This window comes from Aotus nancymaae, unplaced genomic scaffold (genome assembly GCF_030222135.1).
Source record: "Aotus nancymaae isolate 86718 unplaced genomic scaffold, 86718_ANA_hifiasm-v0.15.2.pri h1tg000059l, whole genome shotgun sequence".
NCBI classification, from domain to species: Eukaryota; Metazoa; Chordata; class Mammalia; order Primates; family Aotidae; genus Aotus; species Aotus nancymaae.
This window is the reverse complement of record NW_026988473.1, coordinates 69,073,291-69,091,716: the sequence shown is the minus strand read 5'-3', so window position 1 is coordinate 69,091,716 and position 18,426 is coordinate 69,073,291. Positions and strand designations below refer to the sequence as shown.

General features: G+C 37.1%; 1 protein-coding gene across 9 annotated transcripts in view; it reads left to right on the top strand.

Annotated features, from left to right (window-relative positions):
- DLG2 (discs large MAGUK scaffold protein 2) overlaps nt 1-18,426 on the top strand; it is a 2,157,409-nt gene that overhangs the window by 316,481 nt on the left and 1,822,502 nt on the right. The gene's annotated exons all lie outside the window — the stretch shown is intronic.

The window sequence follows — 18,426 nt, the reverse complement described above, 5'->3', positions numbered from 1 at the left end:
CTGATTTGTAAACTGGGAAGAACAGAACCTAATGATCACCCTAGTTACTTAAAAAAAAGTTAATCATGACAATAATTTGTTAAATAATAGATATCAACTATGTGAAATTATGCTTAAAAGCATAAAAAATAAACATCCTAATTTTAGCATCTAGAAGTAATTATTTTTACTTTTTTAGTCCTTTTTTATACAAATATATGTACCTGAAATTGGGACAGTAGCATGTAGGGTGTTTTATGTTTTTTGCATTTACTGTTACACTAATAGCATTTATCCATATCTTAATATTGAACATTTTTGGAAAATATTTTAATGGCTATTAATATTCCGTAAGTTGGAACTTATTTAAGCAGACCTTCATTCAAATTTAGGCTATCTTCAATCTCCTGCTTTGAATAATGCTGTAATGGATGTGTATGTGTATAAGCCTCTTTTTTTTTTTTCTAACTGTTTCATTAGGATTGTTTTTATAAATGAAACTATTGAGTACAATGGTATGGACATTTTTTAAGGCTCTGGATACATATTAACAGGCTGTTTTGAAGAGTAATGCTATCAGCCATCTTTCAAAAGGCCAATCTGCCTATATCTTTAGTAGCATTACTTTATTATTTAAAATATTGTCAAATTAATAGATGAAATGTTTTACTTAATGCTTTAGATTGCAATTATGTGTTCACTATTGAGACTCAACTTCTTTTATGATTGTTGGCTATCTATATTTCTTTCATGATCCATTCAAGCTCTTTGTCTATTTTTCTAAGTGGTACTAGAATTCTTATTGCTTTGCAAGAGCAGTTTATTTATGAAACATGCCATCTTGTTGTTATAATTGTTATATTTGTACTGGTTTGTTTATTATTAATTTTGCTTATAGTACTTTTTAACCTTCAAAATAGTTTTAATTTTTATGTGATAAAATTGTCACTTTTAAAAAAATTCTTTCTCCTTTGCTTTATCTTTTTTGCTTTATCTTTTTTTTTTGAGTATTCTCCTGTATTTTTTTTCTAGGCTTTTATTGCTTTCATATTTTTTCTTTTTTTAAAAAAAGTAATTAATTTATTAAATCATTTTCAACTTTTATTTTAAATTCAGGGCTACATGAGCATATTTGTTATATAGGTAAACTCATGTCACAGGGGTTTGTTGTAAGATTATTTCATCGCCCAGGTACTAAGTACCTAATAGTCACTTTTTCTGATCCTCTCCCTCTTCCTACCTTCCACCCTCTAGAAGGCACCAGTGTCTGTTTTCCCCCTTTTTGTGGCCATGTGTTCTCATCATTTTGCTCCCACTTGTAAGTGAGAACATGCAGTATTTGGTTTTCTGTTCCTGTGTTAGTTTGCTAAGGATGATGACCTCTAGCTTCATCTACGTTCATGCAAAGGGCATAATCTTGTTCTTTTTTTATGGCTTCATAGTATTCCATGGTGTATATGTACCACATTTTCTTTATTCAGGCTACCACCAATGGACATTTAAGTTGATTCCATGTCTTTGCTATTGTGAATAGTGCTGCAGTGAACATTCGAGTGCATGTGTCATTATGAAACAACTTAAATTTCCAAAAACGTTATTCAACTTCTAGATGCATAGTCCCATATATATTGCATACAAACATAAATGATAAATATATACTTTTTATTCTAAATGCAGTTGTTTTCAAAGCAATTTTTTCTATTTTTGTAAACTCTCCTTTCACTCCCTGCTAATACTGTATCAGCTCTATCCTCCCAATGTGCCAGGTAACCCATGTTAGCAACTTGTGCATTTTTTGTGTTTTTTCTTTATTTTTTATTTTTAATTATTATGGATACATAATAGTTTTACGTATTTATGGGGTACATGTGATGTTTTGATGCAAGCACATAATGTGTGATGATTAAATCAGGGTAATTGGGATGTCCATTTCCTCAAGCATTTATCATTTCTTTGTATTAGGAACATTCTAATTTTGCTTTTTAAATTATTTTGAGATATACAATACATTATTAATTATAGGTGCTTTATTGTTTTACTGAGCACTAGATCTGTTTCTGTCTATGTAACTGTATTTTTGCATCTATTATTCATTTCTTCTTTATTCTCCCCTCCCCACTACCCTTCCCAGACTCTTGTCCCCATCATTCAGCTTTCTATCTGCATGCATACATTTTATTTTTTTAGCTTCCACATGTGAGTGAGAACATGTGATATTTGTCTTTCTGTTCCTGGCATATCTCACTTAACATAATGTCCTCCAAGTCCATACGTGTTGTTGCAAATGACAGGATTTCTTTTCTTTTCTTTTTTTTTTTGGTTGAATAAATTCCCATTATGTGATGTACCACATTTTCTTTTTCCAATCATCTGTTGATGGACACTTCCATTGATTCCATATCTTGGCTATTGTGAATGGTGCTGCAGTAAACTCTGGAGTACAGATACTTCTTCAATATACTGAATTTCTTTCTTTTACGTATATACCCAGCAGTAGAATTGCTGAATCATATGGCAGTTCTATGTTTAGCTTTTGAGGACCCTCCATAGTATTCTCTACAGTTGCTGTACTAAGTTGCATTTCTACCAACAGTGTACAAGAGTTCCCCATTCTCCACATCCTCACCAGCATCCATCATTGCCGTATCTGTATTATAAAAGCCATTTTAACTGCAGTGAGATCAAAGAGGAGGCCAGATAAGGGATAGCCTTAGAGGCTATTGGAAAGATTTTACTATGAGAAAAAATAGAAACCACTGGAAAGTTCTGAGTATATGAATGAGTTGATCTGAGCTTCCCAAAAGGCATACAGAATCTCCTGTTTTTAGAAATTAGAAATATTTTATTTTTGCCTGGATCTGTTGAACTCACTATTAGTTTCCACAGGCTTCATTATTATAGCTACATATTTAGTATATATACGAAGGTTGATAGCAAGAACAATGGGATCATTACTTTGGATCTCATGGAGTCCCTATAGTATGCCTCCCAATGATTGCATTTCCTCTTGAAACAAAATCAGATGGGCTTCTGAAGCAAAACTTTGATGTGAATTTAATAGTATGTAGGTTTGAAAGATCTGGAGGTAAAGGTTTTAGACTTTTCTTGTCTGGAAAGAAAGTGACATTGACTTGTTTGCAGTCAGCTTGGAAGGATCTTAAATACAAATTTCACCTATTATTTTTTGAAATTTCATTTCCAGTGACTGGTGGATAGAGATGTGTTTTCTTACTTCCTCAGCATATGTGTGATAGAATTCTAGCTGCTCAGCTTAAACTCTGATTTATATGAAGTTTCTGGAAAATGTAAATCAGCATCCTGATCCTCCACATCCCGTAGCATTTTAACCTGTAATGTGTTGATATTATAAGATGACAGGGGCAGAGTCATAATAGGGCTATTCTGTTTTGGGTTGGTGATATTTTGAAACAAGAGGAAATATTTATTTAGGAATATAAAAGAAATGGCTTATTTAAAAACATTTTAAAAGAAGCATCTATCCCAAGGTTTGATTCTTTTGTTTGTTTTCTTAGGTGTTTTGCTGAACTAGAAGTAATTCATGTCTCTATTCTATGATATTCTATACTGAGGTATATATTATCCTTCTCCTGTCTGCCAACACTATATTAACTGACTTTTAGCTACTAATTTTGATGAGTTTTCTGCTTTCTTTATGTGTGGTTTTTTTGGTGGGAAAAAAGGACACAGCATCCTCCTCACTTCTGCTTTAAGTACATGTGTGTGTATTTTCTCCATAGAACTTGAGTTTCTGGGCTTAAATCTGCAATTCTAACTTGGTGACAGAAAGAAAGTAAGTTTATATTACTAACGGTATTACAGTAACAGCATTGGCCAGGAAGGAGACTGCTTGGCATAGAAGAACTGTTAAGAGTAATCTGAAAGCCTGTGTTTGAATTTTGCTTTTGCCAGTTGCTAGTTACATGGCCATTATCAAATTATTTAACCTATCTGATTTTTTATCTGTAAAATGTTAAAGTAATAACAGTGTCTACCTCATGAGGTTGTTGTGAAGAATAAATAAGGTATCAGGTATGTAAAGTGCTGAGTACAATTCCTAAACTTAAGAAATGCTCTATAAAGAGCACGTATATTGATAATGATATTCTGGAAAGTCCTATCACATCTCTGAGTCTCACTATTTTCATCAGTAAATGGAGATAAAAACTATATGTTAGGGAGAATCAAATATATATATATATATATATATCTTTGAAGAAAGAATTTTATAAAACTGCATTGTATTAAAATTCATAGTAGTAATAGGAATTTCCCCCATTTCATCATTTCTCCCTGGGAATTCAGATCAAATAATCAATGAGAAAGAATTTTGCAAAGCAAAAAGCATTATGTGAATATAAGAAAATCTCAACATCATTACTATACAATGCACAAATATCTTCTCATTTACCAATTACTGTTACTTATAATTCCTTCCATGGATATTTTGGTGAGGCTCCATGAGACAAAGGGACTTAAGGTAGTCCCTGTTGAACTGTACGTGCTATTGTAGGATAACACAGTACTGCTCTCAATAGGCTCTTGAATGTGCTTGCTAGACCTCCATATTGACATTTAAATAAAAACAATTTTTGGTTGTTGCTGTTTGCTTGTTTATTTTTTGGTTTGCCTTATTTTTCTGAGAGAGTGGGTGGAAAAGAGTAATTACTTGGTATGGATTTGTGTTGGTGTGTGGAGGTACAGGGTCATGATGGGAGGAAAGAAAATGTTGATAAATAGGAGTTGGAAGACGAGTAGAGTAGAGAGAAAAGGAACAGTCAAGGAAAAGGAACATTAAAGGAAAAGTAAATGTTTTCATACATAAGCTTTAGCTACTAGTTAACTTTTTAATCATAGCAGCCTGGCAAGGGGCATAGAAATGAGCCCTTAAAAGGAATGATGAAACTATCATCCTCTCTGTTTCTCTTCTCTCTCCTCTTCCTTTTCTCTCTTCTTCCCTCCCCTCTCCTTATCACTTATTGAGCATCTGCTATGTATATTCATCTTTGTGTAGCTTCTTTAAGCTGCCACCTACCTTTGCACACATTGGTTGCTATGTAAAAGTGAACCTCAGGAACATGTTTTTTGTTCATAACTTCAGCTCTGCCCAGCTATCTTTAACCTATCCTTTTTACTTGATCCCTTCTTGATTCCAATATAGCCTGGATATTAATTATTTTCTTCTTTTTTGGCCTTGATGTTCTTTCATAACATATCTTTTGGATTTCAGTTATAAAGATGAGGAAAACCAAAGTTCTTTATTTGATTTTATGCTTTAGTGGAAATAACAGTCTCTCACATATATAGACCGTTTTATAGTTAAAAATATAACATACCTAACTTGATTCTCATAATGGCTTAGTGAGGCATGTAGAGTTAGTGTTGCTCTCCACATTAGAAATGGGGAAGCCGTGAATAAGCAACTTGTTCAGGGTTATATTGTTAGAAATGAGATAAAATCAGGAATTGAACTTCAAGGCAAGAATGCTTCCGTTACAATATAGTTGAGAAAGGTTGATTTTTACTAGAATACTAGAGATGGTTTCATATTTAGGTGGGTTTAGAAATGGACTTTGAGTAATGCATAAGACCTGGCTTGAAGGTCTTGCAGGTGGAGAAAACTATGTAAGGAGCAAAGGCTCAGAAGAGTAATAAAACCTGGTACGTATAAATATATTTGTAAGTCCAGGCTAGGCACTTTTAATGTATTATCTCTTAATCTCTATAGTGATCCAGGATTGTAGATACTTTATTGATTGATTCCTCACCTTGTTTTAAATAGAATTTGATATGGTAGGTAGGTATTACTTCTAATTTGCAGAAGATGAAAGTAAGCCTCATAGAAGTTAAATGTCTTTATCAAAGACACACAGAAAATGTGAAATAGTGAGGATTAATAAACATGTGCCTGACATCTCATGACCTTTCTTAGGAGGAAGTGGGAAAGGTTTTATTAATTGTGAATATTTAGGATTAGTAGATGGGGAGCTGAGAGTAGGAAGACTGATTAGGTTATTCTAGCTGTCTGCTTGAAAGTCTTCAGGCGCTTGTGAGCCATAGAAGGTTTTTATGCAAAGAATTGCCATTATCAGCTATGCTGGGGCAGATTAAGCTGGCAGCATCATGCATGATATATCAGAGACAGGAAAAACCAGTGACAGGGAGACCAATTAGCTGGCTGTCATACCAGACACTGTTCAAATGGGTACCTGGAGACTATGTATTACCCTCCTTGAAGATTATGAATAGATTTTTTCTTGACAAAGCATCATTTCTCATGGGTAGTAACTTGATTTATAAAGAAGAAAACCTAGTTAATTTTAGAAAATATATTAAAACTAACTTGTAAAAGAAAAAATAATTCTGCTTGCAAAATTAATCACCTGGGAAGCCTGTGAGTAACTCACAGAGCTGGTAGTTACTTTGCTGAGGCTGAAGTTAACCCAGCGTTTATCTATGAATAATTTACAATAGTATTTTTCTTTGGAGTACTCTAGCTAACTTTCCAATAATATGTTCTTAAATAGTGAGAGTACTTTGGTTTTCTACCTAATATTTTTCAAATATAATGAATTAGATTACATTCATACTTACCAGAAATACTAGACCTCAAAGATATATTACTGGGATGGTACAAAGACATCTCACTGTAAAATGTCACTAATATTAATAACTTTTTGTAATATCTCTCTGTTTGACCTTCCTCTGCATTCACAATGGCACTGATCTAATTCAGGCTTTCTTAGAACCTTCCTAAGGATTTAGAAACAAGCTTTAACTGATCTTCATAATCAGGATTTTCCTCTTGTAGCTAAACCTCCCCAAGCTAACAATTTTAAAACTATCTATTGGTCTTCATTTTTACTGGATATTGTGCCATCTCCTTAGCATTATCTTTACTGCCTGTACTGAACTTACATTAAGCCTTACTTAAGCCTTGCTCTTGTTGGTTCCTCTGTCTGGAATATTTTTCCCTTTGTTTTCATCTGGAAATACCCTACTTAATCTTTTTAAAGGCCTACTTGTTTATCAATCACCAATTTTCTAATGACCTCAACAAGAAAAAATTCTGTTTTATATACCGACCAAGGCCTCTGTTACAGTGTTTAGCATACTGCATTTAAATGACTTGCTTAAGTGTTTCACTTGTTAGATCATATCTTAATATCAAGTGTTATATTCATTTACACAGCTGTAATCTGGTTCAGAGATTTTTAGGCAGTAAGTATTCAATAAATGTTTATGAAGTAGATGATTGACTATTTTTGTTGCTGTCAGAGAATGATACGTTGTTTTGTTAAGTATATGTAAATTATGCTAGAAACATGAATTAAACTTTTCTGGTTGACCCAGTGAAAAGATGCTTAGTCCCAGGTAAGATTCTGAAGATAGTTGTTAAAAGCACTGGAATGAGTCATGGCAGTACACAGCTCACCCTATTCTTCAGATTACTTATTATATGGCACAACATGGGACAATTACGGGCTAAAGAGATGTCATACAGTTCCATACTCTTCCCTGCAGATTGTGTTACTATCAGAGTTAGAGATGTTACAGTTTCTACAAAACTGAGTCATTGTGGAGACTGGAGAGAATGGTTAGGTTGCAGTGACTATCATCTTTCCTATTTCAGATTTGATTTGGGTTGATTGCTTTCTTGTTTTAATAATTTGACCTCTTAAACATTCATTCTTGTAATAGTGAAATTTTACAATCCCATTTCTTATTAAACAGGCAGAGTATCCTGGCAAAAAAGATAGAGGAAGTGCCACATTCCTAAAGTTTTTTTCCCCCACAAAGAAAGGAGCCTGCGTTATATGGAGGTAAATCCAACTTTGAAAATATTATGGTGAGAAAGTGAGATTTGTTCAGGAGGTAGAACTGTCAATAACTTGATAATCAGAAAGTAATGGTGAAGAAAAAGTTTCAAAATATCCATTATCTACAACCTTGACACATTGTTGCCTACATAGTACTGCAGTAGGTCTAAGGAAATCCACCTGCCTTAGATCCTGTCCATGGAGAGCTTTATATGAAGAATTCAAAATGGGTTGTTTTGATCCTTAAAATGGTATACTGTCCTTACCTGAATCAGTAAGCATTTTTTCTCCTTTGGGGAGCTTAACACTTTCTATATCGTATTATAGTTATTGTAAGCATGATAGAACTCCCCCATAATACTGGGGAGTCAGGTTCTGTGTGCCCTGTATATATGATTTATATCCTCTCAGGATTAAGCTAGATCCTTACATATGTTAACTTCTCAGTAAATGTTCATGGAATAAATAAATGAATTATATTACTGTCTAATCTAAAGGAAGCATAGTTTTCAAATTATATAAAAGTATGGATTTTTTTTATACAGGGCAGGATATTTAAAATTGAGAATGTTCCTGAAAATTCAGATATATGATTGTCCAACTCATAGCATTGTTCAAGAATAGAATCATATAATAGTTCTGGAGTATGTTTGAGATAAGAGAATGCACAGTTAAACATTTTATGAAATTTTCACAGATACTACTATTTTCAATTAGAATTTCATTATTATTTTAGTAAATATAACTGATTTGTATGTATACAGCTGTCATTGAAAGTAAATAATATAATAGTCTAGTATATGAATAATCCTTTGTTATTTAAGAGAAGGTTATTTTATTTTGAAATCCATTGTGGTCATCTTCCACATGATGAAAAATAAATTCATGAATATAATACCAGATATCATGCTAGCAGAAACACCCAAGTGTCTAGAGTCTACAAAACTGAGTCATAAACCCAAAGCAATTAATATCTCAAGTCATTGGCTAAACTAGTTTCTAAAAGATAGTTCTGTTGGCCCAAGGGAAAGCTTTCCCTTTTCCCTCTGAAGGTTCACTAAAAATCATAGACAAAAGCATATTAATGGGAGAAAAGGCATACAAATTTATTTGATAATAGTTTTATGTGACATAGTAGCCTTTAGAATGAAGGATAGGGTATTTTCCCAAAGACATAGGGAAAACCATCCATTTTATGATTAAGTTCAACAAAGTGTGAACAGCCATGTAGAAATATGATTAGACAGAAAGGATATGATCCAATGCTAATATACGGAGTGGGGAAACCTAGCAAGGCCTGTCTGTTTAGATTATTCTTGGCCTCTGTGTGTGCAGCGTTCTTTTTTCTGGGTATGGGGCAAGAGCCTTTCTGGAATGGGGGTCTTATGACTTACAATCAAACAGATAATTTATTTACAGACAGTGGTATTTTAAGTAATATTTTAAAGTTTTATGGCTGGCCTTGGAGGAAAGGGGTTCTTGATTCTAGGACCTACCTTGGGGAAGAGACTTGGGGTAGAATGAATGGTCAGACACAGGAGAGTGGAAGTTCAGAGAGAGCCACTTCTGAACCCTTCATTTTGAGATATCATTTTCTGAGACCCTACAGTGTATAATATAAAATATATTTTATGATACATCTTTATAGTACTGCAATGGTTAGTCTTATTTGTAAACTTGTCTAGGCTATGGTACTTAGTTATTCATTGAAATACTACATTGGGTATTGTTGTGAAGGTATGTTGTAGATAAGGATAACATCTACATTCAGTTGATTGTAAGTAAAGGAGACTCTTAATAATGCAGGTGGGTCTATAAAATCAGTTGAAGGCCTTAAGAGCAAAACTGTCCTGGAGAAGGAATTCTGCCTCAAGGCTGCAACACCATTTCTGCCTGAGTTTCCAGACTGCTCGTGTATCCTACAGATTTCAGACTTACCAGTCTCCACAATTGCAAGAGTCAATTTCTTAAAATCAATCAGTCAATCAATCAATCATCTATGTGTAATAGTCTGTTTTCATACTGCTGATAAAGACATGCCTGAGACTGGGCAATTTACAAAAGAAAGAGGTCTGATGGACTCACAGTTTCATGTGGCTTGGGAGGCCTCACAATTATGACAGAAAGGAGTCACATCATACATGGCGGCAGACAAGAGAAGAGAGCTTGTGCAGAGAAACTCCCCTTTATAAAACCATCAGATCTCATGAGACTTATTCACTATCATGAGAATAGCATGGGAAAGACCTGCCCCCATGATTCAATTAACTTTCACCAGATCCCTCCCACAACACATATAAATTATGGGAGCTACAATTCAAGATGAGATTTGAGCAGGAACACAGCCAAACCATATCATTTCACCCCTGACCCCTCCCAAAACCAATCATGCTTTGTCAACAGTCCCCAAAAATCTTAACTCATTTCAGCATTAACTCAAAAGTACACAGTCCAAAGTCTCATCTGAGACAAGGCAAGTCCCTTTGTACTATGAACCTGTAAAATAAAAAGCAAGTGAGATACAATGGGGGTACAGACATTGGTTAAATACAGCTGATCCAAATGGGGGAAATTGGCCAAAAACAAAGGGGCTGCAGGCCCCACGCAAGTCTGAAATCCATCAGGGCAGTCAAATCTTAAAGCTCCAAAATGATCTTCTTTGACTCTATGTCTCACATCCAGGTCATGCTGATGCCAAGAGGTGGGCCCCCATGGTCTTGGGCAGCTCTACCCCTGTGACTTTGCAAGGTATAGCCTCCCTCCTGGACGCTTTCATAGGTTAGCATTGAGTGTCTGTGGCTTTTCTAGGAGCATGGTGGAAGCTGAGGGTGGATCTACCATTTTGGTGTCTGGAGGATGGTGACATTCTCCTCACAGCTCCACTAGGCAGCAACCCAGTGGGGAATCTGTGTGGGGGTACCCACCTTACATTTCTCTTCTGCACTGCCCTAACAGAGGTTCTCCATAAATGCTCTACCCCTGTAGCAAACTTTTGCCTGGGCATCCAGGCATTTCCACATATTCTTTGAAATCTAGGTGGACGTTCTCAAACCTCAATTTTTTACTTCTGTGTACCTGCAGGATAAATATCACATGGAAGCAGCCAAGGCTTGGGGCTTCCACTCTCTGAAGCCGTAACCCGAGCTGTACCTTGGCCCCTTTTAGTCATGACTGGAGCAACTGAGAGACAGGACACCCTAGACTGCACACAGCAGAGAGACCCTGGGCCTGGCCCACAAAACCGTCTTTTCTTCCTTGGCCTCTGGGTCCATGATGGGAGGGGCAACTGCAAAGGTCTCTGACAGGCCCTGGAGACATTTTCCCCAGTGTCTTGGTGATTAACATTCAGGTCCTTGTTATTTATAAAAATTGCTGCAGCCAGCTTGAATTTCTTCTCACAAAAATGGGGTTTACTTTTCTCAGAAAATTGCATTGTCAGGTGGCAAATTTTCCAAACTTTTATGCTCTGCTTCCCTTATAATACCGTGTGCCTTTAACAGCACCCAAGTCACATTGTGAATGTTTTGTTGCTTAGAAATTTATTCCACCAGATGCCTTAAATTGTCTCTCTTAAGTTCAAAGTTCCACAAATCTCTATGGCAGGGGCAAAATGCTGCCAGTCTCTTTGCTGAACCATAACAAGAGTCATCTTTGCTCCAGTTCCCAACAAGTTCCTCATCTCCATTTGAGATCACCTCAACCTGGATTTCATTGTTCACATCATTATCAGCATTTTGGTCAAAGGCATTCAAGAAGTCTCTAGGGAGTTCCAAACTTTCCCACATCTTCCTCTCTTCTGATCTCTCCAAACTGTTTCAACCTCTGCCTGTTACCCAATTCCAAAGTCACTTCCACAGTTTCAGGTATCTTTTCAGCAGCACTCCACTCTCAGTACCAATTTACTGTATTAGTTTGTTTTCATGCTGCTGCTAAAACACATATCAGAGACTGGGAAATTGACAAAAAAAAGAAGTTTAACAGACTCACAGTTCCACATGGCTGGGGAGGCCTTAAAATCATGATGGAAAGTGGAAGGCACATCTCACATGGTGGCAGACAAGAGAAGAGAACTTGTGCACAGAAACTCCCCTTTATAAAACCATCAGATCTTGTGAGACTTATTAACTATCATGAGAATGGCATGAGAAAGACCTGCCCCCATAATTCAATTATCTTTCACTGGGTTCCTCACATAACTTGTGGGAATTACAGAAGCTACAGTTCAAGATGAGATTTCGGTGGGGATGCAGCCAAACCATATCACTGTGTATCCATATATCTATTCACTCATCCAGTCTATTGATTTCTCTTTCTCTGGAGAACTCTTGACTAATACAGGTACTAACACAGTTTAATAATAGCTAACACTTATACGTCACTTATATTCTAGGCAATGCTTTACATATATTGTTTTAGATATATTCATTCATTTAATTCTTATTCATACAAGATGGGTATTATCATTACTATCATTTTAAAGATTAGTAAGATACAGAGAGTTTAAATAATTTCTCAACATTACATAGCTGGTCAGTGATAAATACTTCTCAAAATGATAGATTATGTTCCTGGACAAAAATCATAAAACAAAATAGAACAAGAGCAGACCTTCATTTAAATTTTTTTCTTTTCTCTTTGTGTGGACTTGGGTTTGGAATTTTTATCATTATGCTTGCCATAACATTAATGCTATTGTGAGTAGTTAACATTTGGTAAGCATATCAAATGTATGCCAAACTTTTTACATATGTGGTCTCATTATTCTCTCAAGAAACTTATGAACTTGGTACTATTGTTTACCACATTTTATAATGCAGTGGAATATTAAGAACTCAAACTCAATTATCTCTTACTCCACAATCTTTACTTTTAATTTTTTTGCCCTTTGGGGAATCATGGAATCCTACGAAGTTTGAGAAATCTTTTTGTTCAGGTAGTTCCAGGACTTATCTAATGAAGTTCTCATATAGCATTTCATATGATATTCATCCAGTCTAATCTGGAATCTCTCCACCAGTGCAAAGGCCTGAGCAGGCCAGCTAAATGTTATCTGGTGGGCCAAGATCCAAGCCAGACATACTTTCTGAGGTAGTCTGAAGCAGAGGAAGTGGATGAGGTAGAACCAATCTGCAGTCTACAAGGGGGAAGTTGAAAATAAAGAGGTTGAGTAACAAGACACAAATAGTAATTCCAATAAAGAAATTGTGGGCTTGTAAAGGAAAACATCTGTGTAAGAACTAGATTGAAGCAGACACTTGCCTGGGTTATTTTAGCAAGGTAGTAGCTATATGGTTAGAATGTTAGGCTACTTTAAAAGTATAGAATTGAGATATAGAGGTTACCATTTCTATTATGACACATTTTAGTACTTAGAAAATTCTCCCATAGATGAAATACAAGCATATCCTTCTTTAAAATTGTATCCATTAGTTGTAATTTTGAAACCACAGTGCAAATATACTTTCTTTTCCATCATTTTAAAAACACCAGTCATTCCCTAATTCTTCTCCCAACCTTTCTTACCAAGTATTTATCAGTTATCAGCATCACAGAGAGCTTTTTGGGAGGCATTAGTCATCCTAATTGTGTGTTATTATAAATATTAAGTAAGAAAATAGGATGACAAATGGTGAAGCATTTACCCTTGTAATGGTGCTAACTGCCATAGTCATTGGAATGGAATTTTCTGAAAAAGGGATGACAACAGTTTAGCCATGTTTAGTTACAGTCTGTATATTGAGAACAAGCCACCAGCTTTACCCATGTAAACCCTGCACATTTAAGACCGGTCTCAGTTAATTTAGAAAGTTTATTTTGCCAAGGTTGAGGACATGTGCCCGTGACACAGCCTCAAGTAGTCCTGAGGACATGTGCCCAAGGTGGTCGGGCCACAGCTTAGTTTTATACATCTTAGGGAGACATGAGACATCAATTAATATATGTAAGAAGTATATTGGTTCAGTCTGGAAAGGCAGGACAATGTGAAGCAAAGGCAGGAAGACTCAAAGTGGGGTGGAGGCTTCCAGGTCACAGATAGGTGAGAAACTAATGGTTGCATTCGATGGCTTTAAATAGAATGGGAGAGAGATTTTCTCTGAGCAGTTCCCAGCTTGAAGGGGCCCACAATATTTTCCTTTTACATGCATGAAGAACATGTCAGTAAAAGCCGAAAACGAGTTCTGAGAAGTCAGAGTCCATTCTATGCTCTTTGAAATTTGTCAGGTTAAATAAAATAATACATATAAAATGCTTAGCACATTGCTTATTAGTAAACCTTCAGTAAATGAAAGTAGTTAAATACAGGGAGCAATTGCTGTTGGCAAACATATTCATGATCCTGAGAAATTAAGTCTGACAACCTGATAGCTAAGGAAAGCAGGAACACACACACATACACACACACACACACACACACACACAACAGGCATCACAGTCTGAAATTGTTTTGTGGGGGATAAACTGTTTGAAACAATTATTTTGTTATAAAGCAGAGAAATAATGTTCAAAGTAGCTTAAATTCCTTTAAATATGATTTCCTTAAAAGAATTAGATATATTTTAGAAAGACTTCTCTACAAAATGAAAATAAAAATTTTGTTTTAATGGGTTAAAGTCTAAGCTACCTGAAAAACTTGTTTCTTAAAAATGACTGATTCCACAGGGTGTCAGAGAGACAGGTGTTTGTCTTGTTTGATTTAGTTTTGGTGTTACTGTGTCAGATTACTTGACAACAATTCAACATAAACTAATTAGCACCTTGGATCAGGATCTCTATTGTTGTGGAGTTATAGAAATCAGTGAGATCAGATCTCTACCTTCAAGGAGGTAACAATCTAGAAGGAAGACAGGCATACAGCCACGTAGATTAACAGCAAATGTGTTTTAGTCACTTTGGGCTGCCATAACAGAATGCCATAGACTGGGTGGTTTAAACAACAGACATTTATTTCTCACAGTTATAGGGACTGGAAGTCTGAGATCAAGGTGCTAGTATATCTGAATTCCTGGTAAAAGCCCTCTTTCTGCTTATAGATAGCTGTGTTATTGTATCCTCACATAGCAGAGAACAGAGAGGGAGAAAATAAGTCCTCTCATGTCTTTTTATAAGGGTACTTATCCCATTCATGATTACTCTACCCTCATGACCCAATTACCTTTCAAACTCCACTTATTTGGGCCCACCATGCTCCACCCCACGTGGGAGGGATCACATAGGCAAGAGAGTGCAGGAACTGGCCAGCCGCTTTAGCACCAGAAGGAGCAAATTCCATGCAGGCTCTGCAGCAGTGTCCAGGTTGGGGTGCCCATGACCCCAAGGCTTCAGAGGGCATGTTATGATGGGCTGTTTGTCTCATTGCATGGAGTAGCTGCCCTCTGTCAGTGAGGGCAAAGGGCCAGCGTGACAGCATTTTTTGGTACCCATACTTGGTGGGTCCTGAATTCTTTTCTGGTATCCAAGAGAATGAGGTCAGAATTGAAGGATGGTAAATGTAGATAATTTTATTGAGTGATGAGAACAGCTCTCAGCAGAGAGGGGAGCTGGAAAGGGAATGGGAAGGGCAGGTCACTCTCCCCTGAAGTCAAGTTGCCTGTCTGCCTCCCTCCTCCAAAGTCAGTTTGCCTCTCTCTGATATCTGGCCATTGTCTTTGAAGTCGAGTCACCTCTCCCTGACATCCAGCTGTTTCTTCCCTCTATTGGCTGAATCTGCAGTCTTTATAGGCACAGGATGGTGGGTAGGGTTTGGAAAAGGTAGGTTTGGAAAAGGCAACATTTGATTGGTAATAAGACATTATTCAGAAAGAACCAATCAGGAAAGAGCAGAAAAAGAGGAATAGAAGTTCTCACTTGGGGCTTCAGGTTTCAGGCTACCTTTGTCTTGAAGGTGGGGCTTCCACCGGGGACTCACCCCTGTCTGCCTAGAGATTTTCTGCCTCCTGCCTCTTTCAGTATGTAGTGGGAGCCTGAGTGATGCCATGGAAGGAGCATAGGCCTTGGAGCCAAATGGGCTAGGGTAGGAATTCTGTTTCTCCTATTTATTGCAATGTGGTTTTGAACCTGCCCCTCTTAACCCATACATAAAGATGAAAAAATTTGCCTTTATGATTGTTTTGAAGATGGAACTGATACATGTAAAGCATCTAATTTGTTCTGGTTTTGGCACATAGTTTGTGTTAAGTAAATGGAAGTTATGTATATGACAGTGTCTGTTTTTAAGAAGCTCCTAGTTCAATGGGGCCATGCAGATATTCAGTCTATACTACAATACAATAATAGATGGTACATTAGTCCATATGATAGGAAAGAAAGGGCTTCTCAGAGAAGACATCTTAAGAAAAATATTGAGGAAAGTAATAGAAGCAAAAAGAGTAGGGAGAGTTTATAACTGAAGGAGTAGCATTTGCAAATACATGACATTTGAAAGAGCGCATGTCTTGGTTTTACTAGAAGCTGCAAGTAGCTCTAGGTGGCTAGAATGTAAATGGAGGATGGTAAGAGGTAAGACTGAATCATAGACAGGTTCAATAAAAACCTTATGTAATCTCTCTTATGTAATCTTATTATAACAATAAGAATCTTACATAATCGCTAAGGATTTAGTTAGTATGAACTCCTTGGAAGATTTTAAGAACAAATTAAAACATGAGTTCAATGTCAATAACTGTAGACTATTGGGAAGCTATATCCATGAGGCCTGAAGGAAATGTTTCTTGTGAAAGACCTGCAGGAGCAAATACTGATTTTGAGAGAGAGAAAGATGCTTAGTACCCTGTAGTCTGAGAAGACTACACTCCTGGGGCAGTTGGCAGGTTCCTTGTGGACACAGTACTATTATCGTGGCTTTGTTTTGGTGTTTTTAGGTAAAATGGTACCCAATTAATAGCAGTGACTATCAGTAGCCCTTATTATGGGTTTGTTGACTAGCAGTACAGCAAAACTGAGTATTAATCACTTTCAATCAATAATGTATCTAATGATGGCTGGCAACCTTAACACCTGTCCTGTTGATGAGGACTTCATCCCCATTTTAGTTCGTGAAATATTATTGTTTTGATGGTAAGAAGAGGAAGGATTAGATGAACCTAAGGGGGAAAATGCCAAAGAAAAGGAAAGTATTTCATCAAAAGGCCTAGAACATCAGGCTTAAGCTGGCCATTTGTATCTCTTTTCCCCTGAAACTCGTCCCTGGTTTCTGCTTTGTTTCTAAGGATGAAGGTGGGAGGAAGAGGATATTCTTCTCAGAAAGGTGGAGGTTATAGGTTTTTCTTACTGCATTGGATACATGAGATAAAAGACTCCAAAACGTGACTCCTCTGTGGAGTCCTAATAAGATAAGCAAGCAACAACAAGGAAGAGGTTGCAGGTGGGGGAGAGCAACTGTTCTGAGAGACAGCTAACCACAAACCCGTTGGCACAGCATCCTGTTCTCAAATACCTTGCTGTATACATAACCCCAGCAGCATGACCTTATCTACACATAACTCCTCCAGCACGACCCTATAAAACTTCCCTTCAGCCCCTACCTCTTTGCAGACAGTCCCCTCTCTGCTGTGATACCTGTTGCTTCCTTGCAATGTACTTTGTCTAATAAACTTACTTTCTTTAACTCACTGTTGTTTCAGTAACTGTTACCACCTATGACATTTTGATGACCCGTGTAGGGACCTCTCCCCTACTCTTCTCCTTTCCTGTTTTCCAACTCCAACCTCTCATTGGACAGCGTCCAAGCCTGGAGACAACTGATGGTCCTCAGCCATGGTTATTCCCCAGGGAGTCAGAAGGTCCCAGTAGAAAGACGTCTGAACACTGCCACTCAATAGGGTGAGAAATGAGAGTTTACTTTTCTTTACAGTCTTCCAGCAGACAATCTCTAATATACTGCTGGCAACTGATGGCAACTGGCCAGGGTCATTTCCTGGTGTAGCCTGAAGGTCAAAGGGTGAACAGGTTTGGCTTCCTTGCCTGGAAGGAAGGCTCTCTCCTATCCTGTCTGGTCAAAAGAAAATCCCAATCCCTATGTGTGGTGCAACTGGCAGTGGCAGCTCAGCCAGGGCAAACCCACATGCATGTTGGGAGAACTCAGACCCCCTCTCTCACTCTAAATTCTCCCATGAAAGCAGCCAGCTATCCTGCTTTGAATGTTTTAAGGCGGGTGATCTCAAAGAGCATTGGAATGATATGTCTTCCCTGAACCTTTTCCCCTTGTACCTGGATTGAGCACCCTGCACAGTTTGTACCTGGATTGACCTGGGGCTGCTCTTGCAGTGTTCATCCAGTGTGAGGCCCTAGTGCCAGGAGATCCTTTCCAATAGATGGGATGCCCTTTGGAAAGTGCACCTTGGAATCCCTCAGCAGACAGCTTTTAACCTGCTAGCTCCCCACCCCTACCATGTCCCATGTAAGGTGGTGTGGGACTGTGTCTACCATGAAGAGATTGCTGTATCCCATCTCTGGCTCCTTCCCACCTGGAGATCAATGTAACAAAAAAGTGATGGTTCTGCCCTACTCAGTGCTGGTCATATGTTGTACTCCTTTTTGGAAACTTTAATAGGAATACAGACAAAATTGAGGGCATTCAAAAGTGAGTGACCAGAATAGCCAAGAGAAATAA